This window comes from Bombus terrestris, chromosome 1 (genome assembly GCF_910591885.1).
Source record: "Bombus terrestris chromosome 1, iyBomTerr1.2, whole genome shotgun sequence".
Lineage (NCBI taxonomy): Eukaryota > Metazoa > Arthropoda > Insecta > Hymenoptera > Apidae > Bombus > Bombus terrestris.
Genome location: NC_063269.1, coordinates 10,931,573 through 10,953,054, shown reverse-complemented (window position 1 = coordinate 10,953,054; position 21,482 = coordinate 10,931,573). Strand labels below are relative to the sequence as shown.

The following is a 21,482-nucleotide window of genomic DNA, read 5'->3' as shown; positions in this document are numbered from 1 at the left end:
TTTGCATAGAAATAAATATATTGTTTAACCGAGGTTTCTGATAATTAGTCTTCAGTGTAATATTAACCATTACCTGTGATTATTTCTTATTTATCGGATAGTTCATTTATTTCTTTTTTTATAACTTTTTTATCTTTGTTAGGATATTCTTTCAACACATAGTGTGGAATATTTTTTCTGTCAGAAAGTTCCATAAAGATGAAAACAAACCATCAATCTACCTGAAAAAAAGGCCGTAAAAGCTGTCGTTTCGGATTTTTCTATCTGACATTTATAAAAAAATACAACGTCCAAGATACTTTGTTATTGAATGATTTATCGATCAAATTTTTGATAGTTCAAATATATTTGGTTGAAACACGTAATATACTTAATATGATTTTATTCCCAGTAATGGAAGAAAAGTGGAAAATATTAAAAGAAGAGTACGTTATAAATTACGTAGGCTTATTACATTTCATAGCAATAATTACCGATCTTAATTACGTAAAGGTACGTTTTTAACTCATTACATCAGCGTATACCTCCGTTATCTAGATCTGCTTCCATTACTATGTTTCAAATTAAAGAACACCGACGAAACAAATTACAGTCTCGCGATTGTAATCGTATGAATCACTGATTAATTCATTCGATTATATTCTCGACAGAAAACGTTCTCTCTCCTCGAGCTTTACTCCTACCGAAGAATTAACTTGTGGTCTGCGAAACTCGTAATACTCTCATTCTTATTAGATATATTCATATTGTTCGATTGCTTGGCATAACTTATTGGCTTTAACATCTTCGGTTTTCGCAACGAACTCTCACTGGTTCCGCGTGTCTTTCCACGTTCAACCGAATGTCCGGAATGTTCTGAATACCGAGTCATTGTCTGGTTGTAAGACGGTGAATTAGCGGTCGCACGTTTTTCCAAGCCGGCAGATTGCTGTAGCCGGAATGTGAACGTCAAAAATGGGAGCACTGGTGTTAGATAGGCTCGCAAAGAATTCTAACTGTATGCTTTACGAGAAACGCGCAGATTGTTTCCAAACAATAGGATTTTGTATTTAATACTTGAAAAAAGGTAGAAGAAGAGACGAGTAAAAATAGTAAGGAAATAAATGGAAGGAAGTAAACAAAAAGAGATTTTTAAAAAATTGAGCAATTTGTAGTAGAACTTTGTTTATGTGAGCTCCATCTGTGTGAAGGAAATTTAAATTAGTGTCGGACTAAATGAACTTCTGGCTCCTACTTGTTGATTGAAACGTTGTTGTTTACTCGAACAAGAATTCTTACGACGAGCTTTTATCAGGTACATAAATTACTTGACTCCTAGCAGATTCGTATAAATGAATCCATTGTAAAAATGTTAAACGAAACTAAAATAACTTCGAATTAAAGAAACAAATATTGAATTAAACTTAATTACCAATAAAATGACGATTATGAAAATTAATGCTTCCGGGGTACAAATTCATAAAACCTTGAAAAGGTATGGCATGTGTTTCGACGTTATTCAGTACCAACGTATATCGTTCAACCCTTAATGAAGCTATAGTTACGCGAGCGAAAAGCGGAAGTCTCCTAAGAAAACTACAAAAGTAAACAAAGAACAAAGTATGCAAGAGTTCAAGGCATCGCACTAAAAACTTCATTGAAATTGGAAACTCAATGCCAGAAAGCAAACCTTCAATACCGCTTCTCAAATACAACTTCCAAACTTTCCAAAATCCTTAACACGATTCTATATAGCACTTCTATCCTATAGAGACACATAGAATGTGGTCCTGAGGCAACGACAAACCTTCTGGATCGCATCGTTTATGCTTGGCTACCGAAGCTCGTCCAACTTGAGGTCTACCTGGTGCATAGCCCCTGGCTAGGAATTAGCAAACGTCCACGTTGATGTTTAGTTTAGACGGGGCAGGTTGTCTAGTTCGTTACACTTTAAGAGGACTCGACAAACCCGAATCAACAACGACCCCGTGACGACTCTTCCTCAACGACGACGACGACGGCGGCGGCAATGACGACAACGACGTTGGTACCTGACGTAGAATTGGACGAGGATAACGATGACGACAACGACGACGCTTCTGCCGTGGGGCGGTGAGCAATTAGCGACACAGCGCGGCGAGATCAGAGGCTGAGGGCGGGGTGGGGAGCGGCGGCCTAATTACACACGGTACCGACCGACTTCAAAGGAGCCGACAGTCTCTCTCCTCCGAGCCATCCCCTCCGAACGGCGGGCCCAAGAACAACGCTCCTCTTCCTCGTATACCCCACAGCCCAGCCAGCCGTCGGCGACGCTGACCTGACTAGCCCCCGATGCTCCCTTTCTCTTTTTTCCTTTCCGCCTTTCTCTTTCTTCCTTTCTGTCGTCTTTTCCTTGTTAGTTGCTTGCTCGTGCTTCGTTTTCCAATGATCACGTGCACTGAGATCATACACTACAGATACTCTGTCTGCTAAATACCATTACTACCCTATCAACTATCAATTTTTGACTGGTTGATCTGAGTTTATGAAGAGAACGGTGGTAAAAGGTTCTGGCTTACGTTTAGAGGGAAATTTGGAAAATATTTGTACGGTAGAATTTCATTTATACGAACCAGGTGTTAGTTAATATCCGGTTAACTGAGCTTTTGCCGATTGAATCTGCTTATTTGAACATGAGTACTTATTACGTAAACTTAATGTAACAGTTAATGAGAAAAACAAGTGGACATCGTATGAATAGTAATTATATGGATGTTTATGAGTTCTATTTACAACAGACTATCGCAGTATATCTGTGACTAATTAAAAAATAATCTGGCAGATCAGCGAATTAGAATGAAGCAGTAGATATGACGAATTAAAGATGAATTCTTCAGTGAGAAAAATTTGATTTTTTTAAAATTTCATATCTTTTTCTTGGGCTACTGAACAGATTGTTCTACTGTATTTTCCGTATCACCATTATACTTTACAAATCTTAATTAACTTACATAGCATATTTTATAAACAACGTTTGCTGCATCCCGTTTACTATTCATATAAAATCTAGATCATCACGTATTATCATATTATAGTAAACAAAAATATACATTCTAGCTACTTGTTCCTTTTGGTATCATTATTAACCTATTGATAGTCGATGTAAAATTTTCGACTAATCATTCTGTGGATCGAGTGAAACACAGAGGGTTCCGGTTTCTAGATGGACGATGAAAAGTGTGACACGGACGGATTTTTCTGGGCCAATAGACGATTTATTCGCGTCACCGGACTCGGAGCAGAGTGCTGTTGCGTGGCGAGCGCCGCTTTATGCAAGACGTAATTGATGGTTCTCGGTTCGTTATGTAAGCACCATGGTAGTCGGGACAATGACGCCAGGATGAAATCGCGGGTCTTGCTTCCTGGTAGGATACGTCGATCCTGCGGTTGATATATATTTGCTTGGTGCTATATAGCTATACCTATATGTATATAGGTTGTTTTGATGATGTATATTTGTTTCATAGATGACTTGGTGATTTTTGGGGATGGTTTTGATTAAGATTGATTTGTATTCATATGAAAAATGTTGCTCCTAAATTTAATTCTTAACTCAAATCGTAAGCTTGTTCAGAAATGTACCGTAGCAATTATGATTGATGAAGGGTGTTCATCTAGTAAACTCCTGATTTAATTTTTTTCTTTTTTCGAATATCCCCAAGTCTTTGTAAAATTTCACTCCATTTCTCAAATCCTCCTAATACGATAAATATTTGTATATTTTTACGAACCTTACCCAAAGCATCTCTAAAAAAAAATACTAGTTTTTTCCGATAAAACATTACAATCACTTGAGACGTAAACCGTGAAACCAACGAAGCACGATTCGAGCATGGTTGGATCGATGCGAGGGTAATCCAGTCTTGGAACCGGAGCATCGGAGTTCCGTGTCCAGCGAGGGAATCCCAAATCTTCGTTGGACACGCGAGTAGGCACGCGTCGTTCGCTGGAAATCGGCGTTCGTCGCTAGAACAGCAAGCCGTACATGGACCATCCTCCTCTACTTATTTGCTGCATTCGCTCGTCTTTCTCGACATATTCCTTTCCTCTTCTCCCTTGAACTGTCGGTTTGTCCCAGCGCTGGTTCGCGGGACCAGAGCCATGCGCGCGGAGTCGTCGTGGCCGCAAGTCATCAGTCAAGTCTTTGAGGTCGGCTTGAAGCTCTCTCGGGGCCCGCAGAAAAAGGCCTTTTGCCGATCTGCCTTGGCGGTGAGATCAAACGCTCCTCCTTCTCTGTCCTTCTTGTTCGCCTCTGTTTCTCTTTGTTCCGCGTACTCGGTGAACCGACTGTGCGCCACAGACCGATATACACGGGTGTACGAACAACGAGCGGGCCACGAATGGACGAAGAAAGAGAGTTAAGATAGGGCGGGGGTGGTAGACGGTGGTGCACGGTGACGGGCCCATCGAAGTACAAAGGGAGATTTGATACACTTGGAAGCAAGGGGGTAGTAAATATTAGGACGTCCCATAAACAGTACGGTTTTCTTGAGGATCATTGAATTGATGCACATATGTAGATATTGCTCCTTGAATAAAGCTTTGCTGAGGATGATAAAGGTTTCTCGAGGATAAAATTAAATGGGTTTTAGGGAGAAAGGAAAATTAGGAAAGGAAAGAGTGAAAGATAGGATGTGTATGTGGATATGGAAAAGGTGAATTCAGAAAGTGAAAGTTTGATGAGGCAGGAATGGATGAGAGACGAAGGTGAGATTCAGAATTGGTGAATTTAATGAGGGAGAAAGGGAGGCTGATAGAGGGCAAAGGATTGAAGGTTTGACAGAAGATGCTGAGGATTGGAAGATACAGAAAAGAAAAAGGATTAGGTGGAGGATTCGTGGATTTGATAAGGGTCGAGGGAGATACAGGATGTAACAGGTTGAAGGTTTGACAGAATAAAGAAGAGGGATAGATGATAGAAGGCAAAGATAAAAGTCATAAAAAGATAAAAATCAAGGAGTACTAAATCAGAAGGATTAACTTGAAACTAGAAAAAGAGCAACAGTAGGTGTATTTCAGTCGATCGAATCGTTAACCAAAAAAATAGACACAAAGGGATAACATAGAGAACGAAGTCTTTTACTTTTTATCGTAATGGAAAAACAGTGATATATATAATTAATGTTTTAAAGGAATGACAAAAAATTTATATCATCTTTAGAGAAGTATATATATATACAATAACGTTAGAAAAAATTTGCGTGAAGAATTATATGCTCTATAGGAATGTACAGTATTTTATGGGAAATTTTGGTCTGTACCGATACTTTTATTTGTCACTACGTGCAAAGAAGGTTACAGATATATGACAAACGATAAAAATGGTTAAATAAACAAATAGAACAGAAAATGACCGAAATAGAAAGGAAATAATCCTAAGAGGAAAGTAAGAGGAAAGCGGCAAGAAGGAGACGAGTAGCGAACAAAGAAGGAAGAGAGAACCAATAAAAAAAAATCAAAGGAAGCGACTGGTCAGAAAAGCGGTAGTGACGCTGTCTTTGAGGAAGTAAAAAGAGACGAACGGCTGAATAAATACGCATGCCCTTGCTAACCGTTTGCAAATTTGTTGAGGCGCCCCCTCAAAAGCCCTTTGACTCGATGCAGCTCTGGAGAATCGCTTCTGCTTCTCTGTGACGATGAACCTGCTAAATCGAGGCGAAGATTCACTTCGAAATTCGACAAATTGTTTATCACTCTTTGAATAAAAGCGAACGAAAAATTTCGGAAATAATTGGAACATCGCGGGACATCTGTAACTAATTATACAGAAATGTAATATAGGAATATTGAAAATTTAACCACAAAATTATTAAAAGCACAAAGTGCTTAACATTCTATGCTAAGATCTTTTAAAGAAATCATCGTGCGAAGCGAAATGAACCCTACAATTTTGGATAACCATTCTCTCGAAAAATTTAGCCACGAATCAATAAAAACGGAAAATCCTCTAAATAAATCGACATTCAAACTAAAATATAATTTCACAACGCTCCTATTTACGTATATATGTAGTTGAATGATATAGGTCGATCTACGCGAATCAAATAAGGATTTCGTTTTTGGAAAGCGGTAAAGTCGAACAGGCAGGACTATTAGGTCCCCGGAGGCTCTGTGTCCACGTTACAAAAGGCTACAGCGAAACTTCGTCACGGAGCAACTATGAATCGCATTATCGATTTGTACGGCGGAGCGCTGATCAACGCCAAGAGAACCTTTGAAGTGCGCCGAAGTTTGTAGGGGCTTCCGGAAAGCGTAAGGATGCAGCAAAAGGATCCGCGTGCGGACTGAGCACGCGTGAAGAATGTCCGTGAGCGGGGGAACGGAGAGAGAACACAAAACAAGGAGAGAGATAGGTCATCGAAATAAGCCCCCGTAAAATGATTGGCCTACGCAACTGCTACTACGTTGGGTTCGATTTCATCTAACTCGCCTCACGGCCACGTTCGATTCCTCTTTGTTCCACGTCGTTTTCGTAAGACAACGTTGGGAAACTGACGTACTGTCCATTTTTCAGTAAGATTTAAATTACGGCATCGTAAGTCAGGGAAGTCTTCGTATATCTTATAACAGGGCTATTTTTATTATCCTTCCTAAGGATAGCAATCCAAGTAGGATGTCGGGTCTGTATAACTTGAAACGGTAGAATTTAATAGACACTATTAAAATACGAATGGAGTTTAAATGTTTGGTTTAGTATAATTTTATTACCTTCTATATATTTCGTGCTCCGTACGAATAAAATATTCAAAGAAAAAAGGTATCTGAAGAGATACAAACAAGAAAAAGAAACGAGGAGAACAGCAGGGATAAAATACATTTAAACAAATTTCACTGCAAAGATGTACAATGTACAAAATGCACAATGTAGAACGTACAAATAATGAATTCAACTAATTTTATGGCGAAAATTTTTATTTTCATTTTTTTTTTTTTTTTTTTTGTTCTTCAGATGTACGAAGATATTTATGAATAACTATATATTAGTACGTATCTCGTTTATTAATACGAATAAAACAAACGAAGAAACATGCAGAAGTCAATATGGAATAATTTCGTAATTGATACTCTTCTTGGTAACAATTGGTCGTGCCAAACAACTTTGTTATACGTAACGAATCTTACTTATCAAGAACAGCAATAAAATTTCTATCTAAAATCTAAATTTAAATTAATATCCAAGTTGAAATTGAATTTCTTCGTAGAATAAACTTCAAACGCAACTCTTCTTAGAGGAGTTTTGATTTCAAATCCGCCTGGTAGTCGCACGCAAACGCGAAGGGAAGCCTATGTGCGTACTACTCGAGGAAAGAGAAGGTCCCGCGTTCGCAAAAACGTCATTTCCGCTGCGGTCGATTCCTCAAACGACCGGCGATAATCGATCCTCCGTTTCGCCTCCGAATCAAGGCCATCGTCGTCGGACGGTTCTCCTTCTGTTCGCGATTTTTCCGACTCTCGTTTATTACCGGCTACGAGCAACCGGCCGGAGGAATAACGACAGAAAAAGCAAGAAGACCGAGCTGGAGGAAGGGGCAGAGACGAGCAAAAGGATGTAAGAGTGCGAACGTGTATATACGCTAGGCTTGCCGCCAACTGGTATAAAGAGGAAGGGAGAAGGAATTGTGGAAAGTGGATGAGAAACGAAGAGGAAGACGGTGGAAGATTTTTGCCAGGGAAGAAAAACAGAATCCGGCGCGGTTGGCGGCGCGAGAGTTAGCAAGAACGCGGTGTAGGCGGCACATCAAAGGCGCACCTCGGGCGTGAACGAGCGAGCGGGCACGCGGCTCAAGTAGAGAGCGGAAGACACCGCCACCAATCCTACCACCATCCAATATATTTACTCCGATGGACCACCGCTACCATTGCCATCACGGCCACTAGCACCGCTAGTAGTGGCCGAGCCAGCGCCACCAATGCCACCACCATCCTCTACCACCGTAACCGACAGTCACGACCACCGTGCAATCACCACACGCTCCCGATTACTTTGCACACTATTAGTACCCGATAGGTTTCTTCTGTGCACTATAGTCTTTATATTTTTATGAACCTTATCTTGATTTTTGTTAAGCAGATGGAACACTAGTGTGGGGTGTGAAGACATCATATTGGGGAAGTAAGAATTGTCTCGATGATGTAAAGGGGAATTCGTATTATATTTATATTATTAATACAATATCGACAATTATGTATAATATCGACAGTTGTATCGACGATACGTATTGATCCTTTTAGTTGAAAACTTTGAAATATTGGCAATATATTTTGATAGTTTGAAGGCACCCTAACGCCGTAATGTACTTTTCCATAATCAGCAATGTAGAAGAATTATGTTAGAAAAGACGAAATATGTACTAGTGAAATAATTAGAACACAATCGGAAATTTTATGATACGGAAGTAACAAGTGCATGTAGATAGAAGTGGAGGAGACATTAAAAAAATCTCCATGTAGAATCAGATATATATTATCGTAGAAAAGAAGAGATAATATAATTCGTTGTTTTCCTGCAACACGATAACATTCACAGTGAAACCTTTCAATTACTAAGGTTCAAATAAGAATTTCCTAAAAGTATTTTATTATTCTTGTCGAAGACATATAATTCCTATTTCTGTATTTCCTAAATTAAAGATGCAATCTTATAGACTAATATTATTCCGGTTTATGCATTGGAGACTTAATTATCGATGTTGCTCAAAGGATCGAGAAGCTGAGTATACATCTCCAAAAAGGAGAAGACAATCGATCGAATCACGAGCTAAGCCAATTAGCGCATCTAGGTCGATGGCACAATAGTACAGAGAAATCTTCGTAGAATATAAATGTCCTCGCGATTACGCGGCATAATGAACCATGAAGCGCGTTAGAGAAACGCATCGAGAATCGTGAGCGACTCAAAGACCGCCTGCTTAACATACAGATCTCATCTGCAATGAGAGAGAGAAAGAGAAGAAAGGAGGACAATTCTCTGAACGCTTTATATTTTGTCTTTCTCGGGACGTTGTTGAGATTTTGGTAATTTCGGCAATTTCCTGCGGCCGGAAATCGCGACAGCCGCTGCGGTTTCGCAGCATGAAACACCCTTTGAGCTGCGGCTCGTGCAAATTGCGGCTTTAAAGCGCACCGAGTGGTCATTGCGTACAAAGTAATCATCGTCATTGCGTCCCGTAGAAAAATACTGCGATCGCAGCTTGTAATTTCGCGCGATTTCTTTGGCACATTTTTCAACTGCCACGAAATCGCGGATGGCGGTGGCTACTTTGGAGGAATCGTTTCATCTTCATCCATTCAGAAGAACTTAATACGATCGAGAATGTAGAATTGTTCTTTACGAATCTATTTTTCTTTAGATTTTTGTTTTACTTTAGAACGAGCACGATGGTCGTTGTGATTTGTTCAAAAAAAGGGTAACGAAGAAGAAATAATGAGTAATAGAGTACAAAGTTTTATATAATATAATATAACAAAGTTTTATAATAATAATTATATATCCCCATTTATTACACACAAATGTACTACGTACTTATTGTGATAACAAGAATTTGTGAATATCGATAAACGAATAAAGAGCGATTCGGAGAATGCACGAGTAAATTAATTATACAACGCACGGTGGTGCCACGAAGAAACTTGGCTGCAAGTTGTAAGAATGTGTACTATGCATGTGAGATCTACAATAGCATAGTATAATTAAGAAATAACAGTTTGGTGCGAATTACTGAGAATCACACGAAACTTTTTGAAAACTGTTATTGTTACTTTATTATTAAGTACAGTTTCGATTACTTTATTTTACATTCAATGAGCAAAGATCTCTCTATAACCCACCATTTCTACAGAATTGTAAACATTTTCACAACAAAAACAAATTCCATAACGAACACGCAGCTCTCTAATATGGCCGAACAAAAAGCCTCTTTCTCCTTAAACTTTAACTTATAAGCGTACATTTACGGAGCACCACCTGCTCTGTTGACTATCGCGTATCATTAAACCGCTGTACGCTGTATTCTTTCTTGAACACCCTCCATTTACTCCATCAGCTTCAAACGGCCACGCCATTAAACGAACCTAAATGTTTTGCACAATCCCTTAATTGCACCGATATCCTTCCATCTTTCGAATCTGCGCTGTTCGCGATTGCAATCACAACCGGAATAGTACCGAGTTATTCCGGAAAGGGATAAAAAGAAAAGCGACGTATTTTCGCGATAAATCCGAAGATTTCTTCGTTCGATATCGTTTTCAAAATATAATTAATCGTTACAATCGAATTTCGCGGAGCTCGATAATTAGCGTGTAGCTCCTATCGCGAGTAGATAAAAATGTAATCGCGAATAAGCAGTTGAATGGAACAATGGTATTGAATCGTATTGTATTTTCGAACCATCATATTATTATTATTATTTATGGTAAATAGATAAATATTATTCATAATATGGTAGATATCTTTCTGACAGTCACTTGACTGGCATGTAAACATAAATTATTACGAATAACCGTGTATATTCAGATCATTTATTAATACCAAGAAGTCGATCGAAGAAATATGGCGCAATTAATATCCAATTTTTCTTTCATCACTAAGAGACGTCTAAAGGGTTGGTATCCAAAGTAGGCCAAAGGGTTTCACGCAAATCGAGAAAGTTCAAGGGAAGTGCGTTGATCCCAGTCTCGCTGAGAAGCGAAAGGGAAGAGCGACCGATAAATTAGTCGGCAACGGATATCTCATTCGCTTTTCCATGGTTCGTTCGAAAGGCGCACAGCGGCCAAAGACGTGGCAGGCTAAGGCGAGGCGAGGTAGGGCTGCGGCAGTCATATTTCAGCCCTTGTTAGGCCGAGGGGCCCCCGCCGAGACGGGATGGGGAGAAAATCTCTTTGACTCGCCGCTCCGCGCCTTAATCCACTGGTGTATACCCTATCTTGCCACCTGCTCCCTCTTCCTTCCTCTCTAACCCCCTCTTCGCTTCCTCTTCCTCTTCTTCGTCTTTCGCCTCGTCTCTTCTTCGAGTGCCCACAAGCTGTGTGTGTTCTGTTCATGGCCTATCTGCCTCTATCCTTCCACTTTCTCTATGTGTCGTGCGTTGTGCGTCGACTTCTCTCTCGTTCAAACGTGTAGCGCAGTTGATATTGTCTTTCTTTCTTTCTATCTTCTTCTCGTCCTCCAGTCCTTCACCATAAATTACTGAGGATATCACAGCGTGCCTCATCTACCCCTTCCTACACGAGCGCAAGCTTGCTCTTTCTTTCTCTGGCTTTCGATCTATGGGCATTCTGCCTTGTTTCGGATATGTATACGCGGCGACGCGTATTTACCCTCGTTTTCGAGCGACTTTTGAAACGTACTACCACAAGTGGTGTATGTTTGTAACGTCGTTTGTTTAATCATAAAAAATGTCTATAAATTGGACATAAAGGTGAGCACGTAAAATGTCCATAAAATTAGTCCAGTTAGAAGGTGTCAATATTTCTGAGTGTGAAAGTTAATGGTTAATGGTAAGTGATATACACATTTTCAGAAAACGAAGTTATGCACGTAAAACACATTAACCCTTGTATGTTTTATTGCATACTCCCTAAGTTGGTGATTAAGTAAACAATGAGTATATTTGTTTTCCTTGAAGTTTACCTCAAATTTTAGTGTCTTATATCTTTACAAAACCACCGAAGAAGACCGTTTTTGTTAACGAACAATCTAATACCTCCCACATTTTTAAGAGGATTTAAAAAATTACATTAAAAGATGTTCATTCCTCAAACGGTTACCAATAAAGGTTGAAATTAAAATCCCACCCGTTTTTCTTTCTCTCGAAAAATCTCGTCAAGCAATTACATAGAGCATAATAAAAACAATTCGGCAAACCTTCTCGCGAAGGGTTGAAAGATGGAGGAGGCGCTTGGAGAAAGCACCTGCCTGGTATCTCGTAGCGAGATCTCGATGCAGCGTACCTGTGCAGTGTACACGGCTGCCGGTCGTTTCGCGTGAAAATCATCGTTGTCGTGTGCTTTCCGAGTTCTGGCGAGCGTTACGAGGCAGCCGTTCTCGAAGAAGGACCAAGCGTCGTCGCGTAACCTCGGCTTAACGAGGCCATCGACATCCCTGTGAGGGCTCGAAACTCATCGTCCGGCCGAGAAGAACGCACGATCGACGCTTGAAAACGTATCTTTGGTACGGGTACGGATGACGGCGCGTTTGAGATGTTCCGCGCACATGCTTCTCTTCTTCTTCTTCACCGTGAGGTTGTCGGTCTCTTTAAGCGGCGCGCCGCTCTCTTCCGCCAGAAGATACGCGACCGACTCCATCGATTGAGCTGTCGACGAGGATAGATGTTGAACGAACTAGAGACGGACTGGATGCCTGGCCTAAACTCTCTTTGCTTAGCTACCTGTTTTCTGCTTTGCTGCTGCTGTTGTGAAAAATGCGATTCGTGCCATGTTGCATGTTAATAACCGAAGTTTGGATCTTGTTATTCAATCGTTATTGAAGTAATAATTCCAGAAGAGTGAGTAAGATGATATGAAGTCTTTTCGTTATTTAAAGAAAAGACAGGGAAGATTTTTAAAAAAATCATGTAGTCGATGGAAGTGTACGAATGTTTTAAGTAGTAGCATGTTTCTTAAGACGTATACTAAAACATTTGTGTAAAATTCATCCCATTGTAGCACCCTTGAGAAGCATTAAATTAGAATGATAATAGCGTTAAAGATATTAAAGACTCAGCGACAATTTAACGACTTTGAAGGTGTTAAAACAAGGTATAACGACATTTAGTGCTTTTGAATATTTATCGTTGATGTGCATGAGACTATAAATTCAATAGAGGAGTCATACATATATATGTACATACATAGATACTATAAAATTCAAAAGGGAGAAAGTTCCCTAACATGGTGCAAGAAAGCGTGAGTTAGGGGTGCGACAGCTAGCAAAGTAAGAGATACAAGATATTCCACTTTTATTTGTGGTAAGAAAATTTTGATGAAAGATATATAAAATTTTTTTTAAAATCTTTTAAATCGTATTAATAGAACGAGATACTTGTAACAGGTATTTATGATGTGACTCTTGGTCTAAGATAATTTTTCAGTTAATAATCTCCAACTTATGCTCGTTTGTACATTTGGAATGAGAATTAGATGATCGGGAATCCCTATAAATTATCTTCGGTTTAGGTTGCAAATTTTCGATCCGCTGTTGCTGCAATTATCGCATCCATTCATTAATTGTAGACCGAACAGCTAAGCATGGCATGAATCATTCCACCGATACGGCTTATCTATAGCCGTGAATCAACATAGGAAATGCAACATTGTACTATACGATTATTCTTTTTCTCATTAATTCGTTCAACATTGCGACACATATATTCCCCGTAACGCTTCAAATGATTTGTGTGTCAATTTATAATCTTAAAACACGTAACAGTAATGTACAAAATTATTCTAATACGTAAAGACCTTCCATCTTACTTGATCTTTCATAAATTCAATTAAATACGAATGAAATTTATTCAAAAAAAGTTTACAAATTAAAAATATAATTTCAATCTGCTTGCAGCCCGTCAGTCTACGGCAATTTCTGATATTCCATAATTCAACACAATAGTAGTAAAGCCAAGTTTCTAGTTAAATATTTTAATAAGCCGGAATACATAGGATGTAGAAATTGCGAGACGGCTTAATAGAAACGCGAGCAAACGACGTTAAACCTCCCCCTGGGGGAGCTGAAGTTGCGCGCTCGGCGAAAGGGGATGCTAAAGGCGGCTGACAATTGCAGTCAATCTTAGTAGAGCAGCTAACAGGTCTCCGAGCAGTAAAAGCGTTCACCAAGAGTCGCGCTGTAAGATCGTTAAACCCGCGGTAAGCTCGAAAGCACACCACGGTGATTCGCCTCTCCCTTTCACTCTCTTTCTCTTCCTACCTTTCGCTTCTTTTCCTTCTCCTACGTTTGGTGGAAGCCCCGAAGAAGCGGCGGACGGTTCTGTGTGCACGCGGTTATGGTAATGCGAGGTTTGCGGTGCGTGTTAGCCGGCTGCGTGAGCGGCCCTCGTAATGGTAACGAGACGGTCTCTCACCATCATCATCAACATCCGGACGACGAAACACGATGCGAACGATCAACGACTGTTGCGGGTTCCGAGCCGCGGTCTCAAAGGTGCCGACCGCGATCCGCTCGCTGGCTATTTTTAACTTGTTTTCGCGTCCACCGAGTGGAGTACCGAGAGGAGAGAGGAAAGAGAAAGAGAGGCGCACCGGTGGCTCGTAAGCGTGCATTCGATGGAATGCCACGCACCACCGGCCACTGCAGCACCCGCGAAACGAATCGACCTTCTGGAAAAAATCGAGCCGCTAGGAAACGCGGACATCGTGACGTATAACAAAGAGAATTGGGATTTCGTGTGTCTGAGTCCAAGTGGCTCGGTGTAGAATCTTAAGGGTTGATTTTGAGACAGAAATTTGATGATCGTTTGGACGGTAGTTTGGTCGATTTGAGAAAGAAGATTCGGTTGGAAGAATGAAATTGTAAAGTTCGACATAGGGATATTTACGTGGGCGTAGCGACTGCTAACGAAGGGAGGTGGCTAAAGAGAGGATTTTGAGAATTCGAATGTTTCTTCTTTCTCGAGACTAAGAGATTCGCTTTGAGGTTCTAAGTGAAAAAATCATTTTGATGGTATTTGAACTGATTCGAAGAAAGTTCGATTCTGAAGAAAAAGTTGGATAGTTGAATCATTTTCAAAATAAGAAGCTATAAGAATAACGAAGAGAATCGATTAAAGAGAGGATATTGGGACTCGGAGTGTCCCTTTGAGTCAAAATGATTTTCGTAAAAGTTGATTTTGAGAACGAAATTCGATGATTCTACGTCCCATCGGTAATTTGAATCGATTCAAAAGAAAAGACTCCATTCAGAAAATAAAAATTGAAAAGTTGAAATGTCCTCTTGAACTTGAAGAATTGAGCATGCATGGTAGAAAGTATGGTGAAATTAAATAGGAAAACTTCATGATTTAGAGCGCATTCTGAAGTGAAAGTTGGAAATTGAACAGTAGATAGTACTGAGAGTGAAATGATTTTAAGATTAGAAACGAAGACTTCGATGATTTTTGTTGACACAAATGGCTTAATTATTATGAAATTTGTATTTATTTCGTATATATTAAAAAGCGAAGTATTTTAAGCGCCATTGCGATTATTAATCCGAACGTAAGTAATATTAAAAAATTAGAACTAAAGTCTTATGAGCTCCTTTTCTAAACAGCTTCCCAACTATTAGGTCAATTTTTTATCTGACAAATGGAGATAATCTATTTAAAATAGCGCGATTGATTAATTTTAAGAAAACGTTTATGATAAACTTCTATGTAACTTAATATCTATAAAATAACGCTTTCCTATATGATAAGAGAATTTTCTCAGTTTTACGATGCTCCTTTCAGAACATACAAAAATTCAATTTTGTAAATGAATTCTTTGCATACATTCATGTACGGCGTCAAAGATTCTTTATGGATAAGAACAGCTACGGAAGGATAGTGAAATTGGCACGAAGGATGCAGAAGACGATAAGCGGATCGCGCGCGGCTTGTACGTTGTGAAATTCGATGGCGATATGGATAGATGGAATCGAGGGACGAAGTAACGAAAGGGTTTCCCAGAATATCGACAGCTGTCGGTTGGCGAAGCGTACGTTTGATACGGCGCGATTATTAAATTCTTTCTATTCAAAGGAGACGTTCTGAACGCTAACCCGTAGAGAAATCTTAGTTTTATAACATTTGCACGAATAACGCTTTACTCTGCAAGCATCACGTTTTAGTTTAGATTAGCTTAGACTTAGTTTTAAGCTACGAAAAAAATGAATATATAACTTATACACTTCGTTAAAAAATAAAGAAATATCAGACAATTATTATTTATAATAAAAGTACATTTTGTTATTCAAATACACGAGATAAAAATATTGGTATTTTATTTTTGACGAGAGGTTGTTTCGTTAGAGATATCCAAAATCGAGTACTCTTTATAGTATTTAATAAGTGGCATAAATATTTTCTTAGATTCCATTTTTTTGATTGCATTCGTAACTATATGCACAAACATTCGCAATCTACTAATGTGTATGCTCGTAACATCTACGAAATACTCAAAAGAAACACCAGTAAAAGATCTCAACTTCCAACCGTGATCCATCTATCCGAGTTTCGGATGGCCGAAATCTTTAAACGCTTTACCTGCTACCGGAATCTTAGCAGTCTGAAGAAAGGGTAGCGGCCAGTAACAACCGTCACTTTGTCGGCCTTTGTCACGGGGATTATGCGCCGGCTGGCAAATTATGACGGACACCTTCACGCCCAGAACACCCTCTAATGCGCTGGTTGCGCAAGAGAGAAAAGGAACAACCAGGGTAAGGCCAGAGAGAGGCAGAGAGAGAGAGAGAGTGGCGAACTAGAGGAAAAAGGGAAGGACGAGAGAGGGTTTCCATAAGCACCGGGACAAGTTCTTTGAGATGCACGCCCGAATTATACGTAGATCCAGGGGGATTATAAATTTAAAGGGGATGGAAATGGATTATAGGGCGACCAGTATTTCAACCCTGCAGAAATTGATCGCCGGACGACGCCTCGTTCATCTCTTCCAAAATCTGATTAATCGAAGTAATTAAAGGACAAAAAGTTTTAAGCTCTTTTAAGTAATCTTTTATTGAGAAAATATAATATTGGAGTTGGGAATTTTGCACAAAATATTTCAATCTTGGACATCAAGTTAGAATTACGTGTAAAAATTTCATTTATCTTATACAGATACTACAACAGTACCTACGATATGAATGATAAATGGTTCTTGGTTATTCAAATTATTATGTAGTATATATGTCATAGTTGATAAATTGTTCACTCACACTTTTCAATTTTAATAAGATGTTTAAAAACCGTTGGAAATTTTAAACGGTCGTAATTCTACTTAGATCGCAACGCGTGCATATTTGAGACTTACAAGCATTAATCTCTGTTTACACGCGTTGCTATTGTAAGTCTTGTTAAATTGATAGTTACTGTATTGCATCAAGGCTCTTCATTCTGTTCTCATTAATAGACATATGTACCGACATACATTTAGAGAGCAGTATAACTATCGATAAATTCAAGTAAGAAATTCATCGTATATTCATATTATTCACATTATTCATATCGAATACATCGTATAATAAAACCTTATACACGCAACGAAAGACAGCACAAAAAGGACTAAAAGTCATAAACCGAAACTTATGCTACTGCAACACTACAACCCCTTGCGGCACCCTTTTATAAGCGTACGCTCGTAACGTTCACGGGTGGCCACACTAAACCGTCCAAAACTAATAGTGTGGACACAGGATCGGCAAACTAAAGTGACACGACCGGAAATTTACGTGTCACTATCGTTTTTAGCGAAAGGAGTGCACCACAACAGTGAAGATTTTCTCTCTTGCTCCCCTTTTTTGTTCACGAAATTTTTCAGAGACACGAGGCAAAGGGCCGTCGGTAAAGGGCGTTCGTGCGCACGGACAGCTTGATTTACAGCATAATAAAGTGGTTACGCAAAGCGTGGGAGGGTCCGGGCTCGTGAATTTTATTTACGATCTGCCCGAAAGTTCAGATTCGTCGCGGTTTCTCAGCGGCGCTTCGGGCAGAACCTGCTCGTAAAATCGTCTGAAAGCGAACGGCGATCGCGTTCCAGCCTTCCAAAGATCGATTCTCCCCGCTAGAAGGAAAATTTTCCCCACAGTGGGATTGGCGAGAGTGTTTCCGCGATTTCCAGCGTCATCGAACTGTGAAACGTTGCTCAGGTCGAAGATGAACGAACCTTCCGGCTTTCCTAGTCCCGTGTAAATGATATTTACGACTTGGTTCGTCCGCTTCCACGACGACACGGCACGGATTAGTCTTGGTTAACGGAACTTTGATATATTCTCCCTCGGCGAGTGGAGGCCACTTGGAGCGTAATTAACGATGCGAGGTTCGTGAGTGACTAGGGTGTCCATTCGGGTTTAGCTTCGATAACGAACTTTATGAGAGAAAGATGCGATTTTGTTTGATAAGTCCTTTTCATCAATTTAGCTTATATGCCTTTTCGACAAAAAGACGCTGATTACAATAAAAATAATAATAATGATATTAATGAAAGAAACAAAACTACAATTTACAACTTTATTTCCTCGAATAAGGTCGAAAGTATCTTCGAAATGTACTTCGCTTCATGGTCGTACTGAAAGGAGCTCTTTCTCGACAGCGGTATGTTTCGATACGTGCTCCAAAGCCGATCCGGTATTCGCGGCCCATTATGCCCGATCATAATTGCGTCGCAACAACGTTTCTCCTTTCCAGCGTCCATAGCTGGGCGGCTCCCTTTCATCTGGCTCTGGCCGCCAGAACGAGCTTCTGTTTCCGAGGTGTTTCCGCCGTCGGCTACCGTTCTGCAACCTGGAACTTGATCCTAAGTAGCCGACATCGCGATAGAGTTGCTGGGCTGGGACGCTGGGACCAACAGAGAGAAAGAGCCAGACAAAGCAACTGTATACATGTGCGTGTTATACAGGGTATCCCGGTAATTATGAAACAATCAGCAAGGGGGCTATTTTACACGAGAAAATAAGTTGAAAATGTAAAATAAATCTGATGCTTCGTTCTGGAGAAAATTGGGTTTGAAAAGTTGTCAAGTATACTTTAACTTTTCTCATTGTAGACAGGGCAGGAGTGAATAATTGGCAGAAGTTTATTCTACATGGGAAAATAAGTCGAAAATGTGGAATACGATATTTTCCTAGGTTGGCCTGTTCTCAAACAGATAAAATTTGAAAATTTATGAAGTAAGCACGCTTGTGCTGGGTAAATTTTAACTAAACACGCTCGAACCCTTCTAAATAATACTTCAAACGAACAAATTTTACCTTACATTTTTAGCTTATTTTCGCACGAAGAATAACCTCTTGCTGGTAGTTTACTCGTACGTAGGTAGCAATTAGCCAAGTTTATGTACACTAAACAAATCTTCATATTCAATTTCGCTGAAAACAAAGTACCGTATGAAAAAATGTTATTCTGTACTTTCGATTTATTCCTTCCTGTAAAATCGTTACCTTGCTGATCGTCTCATGATTACTGGGACACCCCGTATGTAAAAAAGAAAGAGAAAGAAAGATAGAGATTGAAGGAGGGGTTGTGGTGAAACGCACGAGTTATATTCTCTATAGTAATGGAGAGCAAGAGAAAGAAGGAGAAAGAGCGAGTGGCGCCGTGAAGAAACGACGTTTCCTCCTTTTAAATTATTCCCGGGGCCTGCTGCTCGTTTGTTACCGCGCCGTTCCGACGTTGTTATTGCTTTCTATGCCCTCACGGTGAAAATCCCTGTCGACGGAGAAATTACAGGCTTGTGTAAAGGAGGGGATCAAGAAAGGGGAGGGAAATTGGCCGATTTGAAATTGTTGCGCTTGGTCTCTCAGGAATGTTGCGAACGAGGTAAAGATTAGTATATGTATATTAGTGTATAGGTGAAATTCGAGAGATGGTTGGAAATAGTCGTTATAGTTAACAGCTCGATGTAGACGACTAGACGAGCGATGGCGACGAGTCGCGACGTTACACTGCGATTTTCTACTCGTGATAGTCGTGACGCTGCGTGATTTTTATCCTTGACAGGTGCAAATTTATATTTCTAACGATCCACGAGCGTAAGATTCCAGTATTTTACGCTCGTGTGCGTTTTGTCGTTAAGAATATAAACCCGTGCCGAATTGCATAGTTACTATAGATACTAAATTGCAAGGATGTTGCATTGCCAGTTTGCTTGAAACTTTAGTTTGACTACAACCTTTAGGTTATTTCCACTTCAACTATACTTTTCCATCTATATTTTTCAGTTGTATTTTTCTTCCTATAAAAAGTTTGTAAATTTGAAAAAAGTGTAAAAGAGTTTTTATCAATCCTTAGCCAGCAGAGGCTGGATCATTGTCATGAGTGTCGAATTTGTTAATAACGAAGAGAAGAGCCGATTGAAGTGGAGTTTACATTCATATATGATGATTAAATTTATTTAAAAATAAAATTGCTCATATACAATGACAGTATGTAAAGGCGATAATATGTATATGTAACTCAAAAAATATAGAATTGAAATGTTAAGAATTTTTTCATATCTTGTTCAAACTTGAGATAGTTTTTACTTAAGAAATATGGTTGAGTCAGAAGTGAGCAAAAAATGTAGCAGGGTGAAGTATCTACATGATGCTTTCTATATATGCTAGGGAGCCATGGAAGCAAAATATATTAATGCATTACTATCATCATAATGAGAATCTAGTTAAGATTCATCAAGCTAACGTATTAAAGCCACTGGCATGAATTCTTCGACATGACGGCACGTCCTTCGTTCGCCAAGGGGATCAAAGTGGTTGGAACAGGTAGCCTGTTTACCCCATCGTAAGATGTATTTGCCTAACAGGTTGAATAATGGTCATTTTCGAACTACGTGGGAGACCGACGATGAAGAGCTTATCTCCTTCGCTTGCAGTTTCTGCTCACTCAGCCACAGTATCTCCGTCGGCTCATTATCATAGACTATACGGTGCGGTGATTAACGTACTCAGCCGGAGTTTCCAGTTTATAACGCGGTCCCGCGAAACGGGATTCTCGTCCTTTATCTTGTTAATTTGATTTCCGACCACGTGCTCGAGATTGGAATTTTTTTCAGCATAAACGTGTTAGGAATAAAATTTAAAATTGTTCAGTCCAGAAAAGAGCTTTTTATAAATTACGTGACTCTATTTTATCTTTGATAATGAAAATTTTGTACGACTGTGTCTTAACTAATTAATTCTCTTAGTAACCTTCCCGTTTTAAAATCAAATTTGCTATACGAAGTGCACTAATGAGAATAAATAAGTAAAATATATTTAATTTTCATAATTGGGTTCATTTTCCTGCAGGATAATTCAGTGAAACTGATCAATTCTATTGAAATCAATAACTTAGGGAATTAGATTTCTTTTTAACTTTAAAAAAATGTTAAAATGTTAGATCCAAAGTTGAATACTTATCGCGTATTGTTGTACTAAAATTAAGAAAATTTTGAGGAGTTGCTCCAGCTGGCTTCTAAGCGGATCAAACATGATATAGGATTTTCCAAATGGAAATTGCAGAAAAAGATAAAGCCATCGATACATAGAAATATTTTCCCCCAAAATTTCCAAAACTCGTTTGGAGAAAACCAGCATATGCTCGAACTTGTGATTGGTTATGTATACTCTAAAAAAGTACAGTATTAACACCAAAGCAGCAAACCTACCAACTGCACAAACTTACGCTCTCATAATCCACAAATTCTTTCACAAACTTCAGCATTGTAAAAAAATACATCAAGTAGCAAGATTTGTTTAAAACGTAGCTACGCGTAGTGAAAGTATTGCACCACGAATCATTCGC

General features: G+C 39.4%; 1 protein-coding gene across 1 annotated transcript in view; it reads left to right on the top strand.

The window, feature by feature from the left end:
• Positions 1-21,482, top strand: part of LOC100652269 (palmitoleoyl-protein carboxylesterase NOTUM) — a 32,940-nt gene that overhangs the window by 6,103 nt on the left and 5,355 nt on the right. The gene's annotated exons all lie outside the window — the stretch shown is intronic.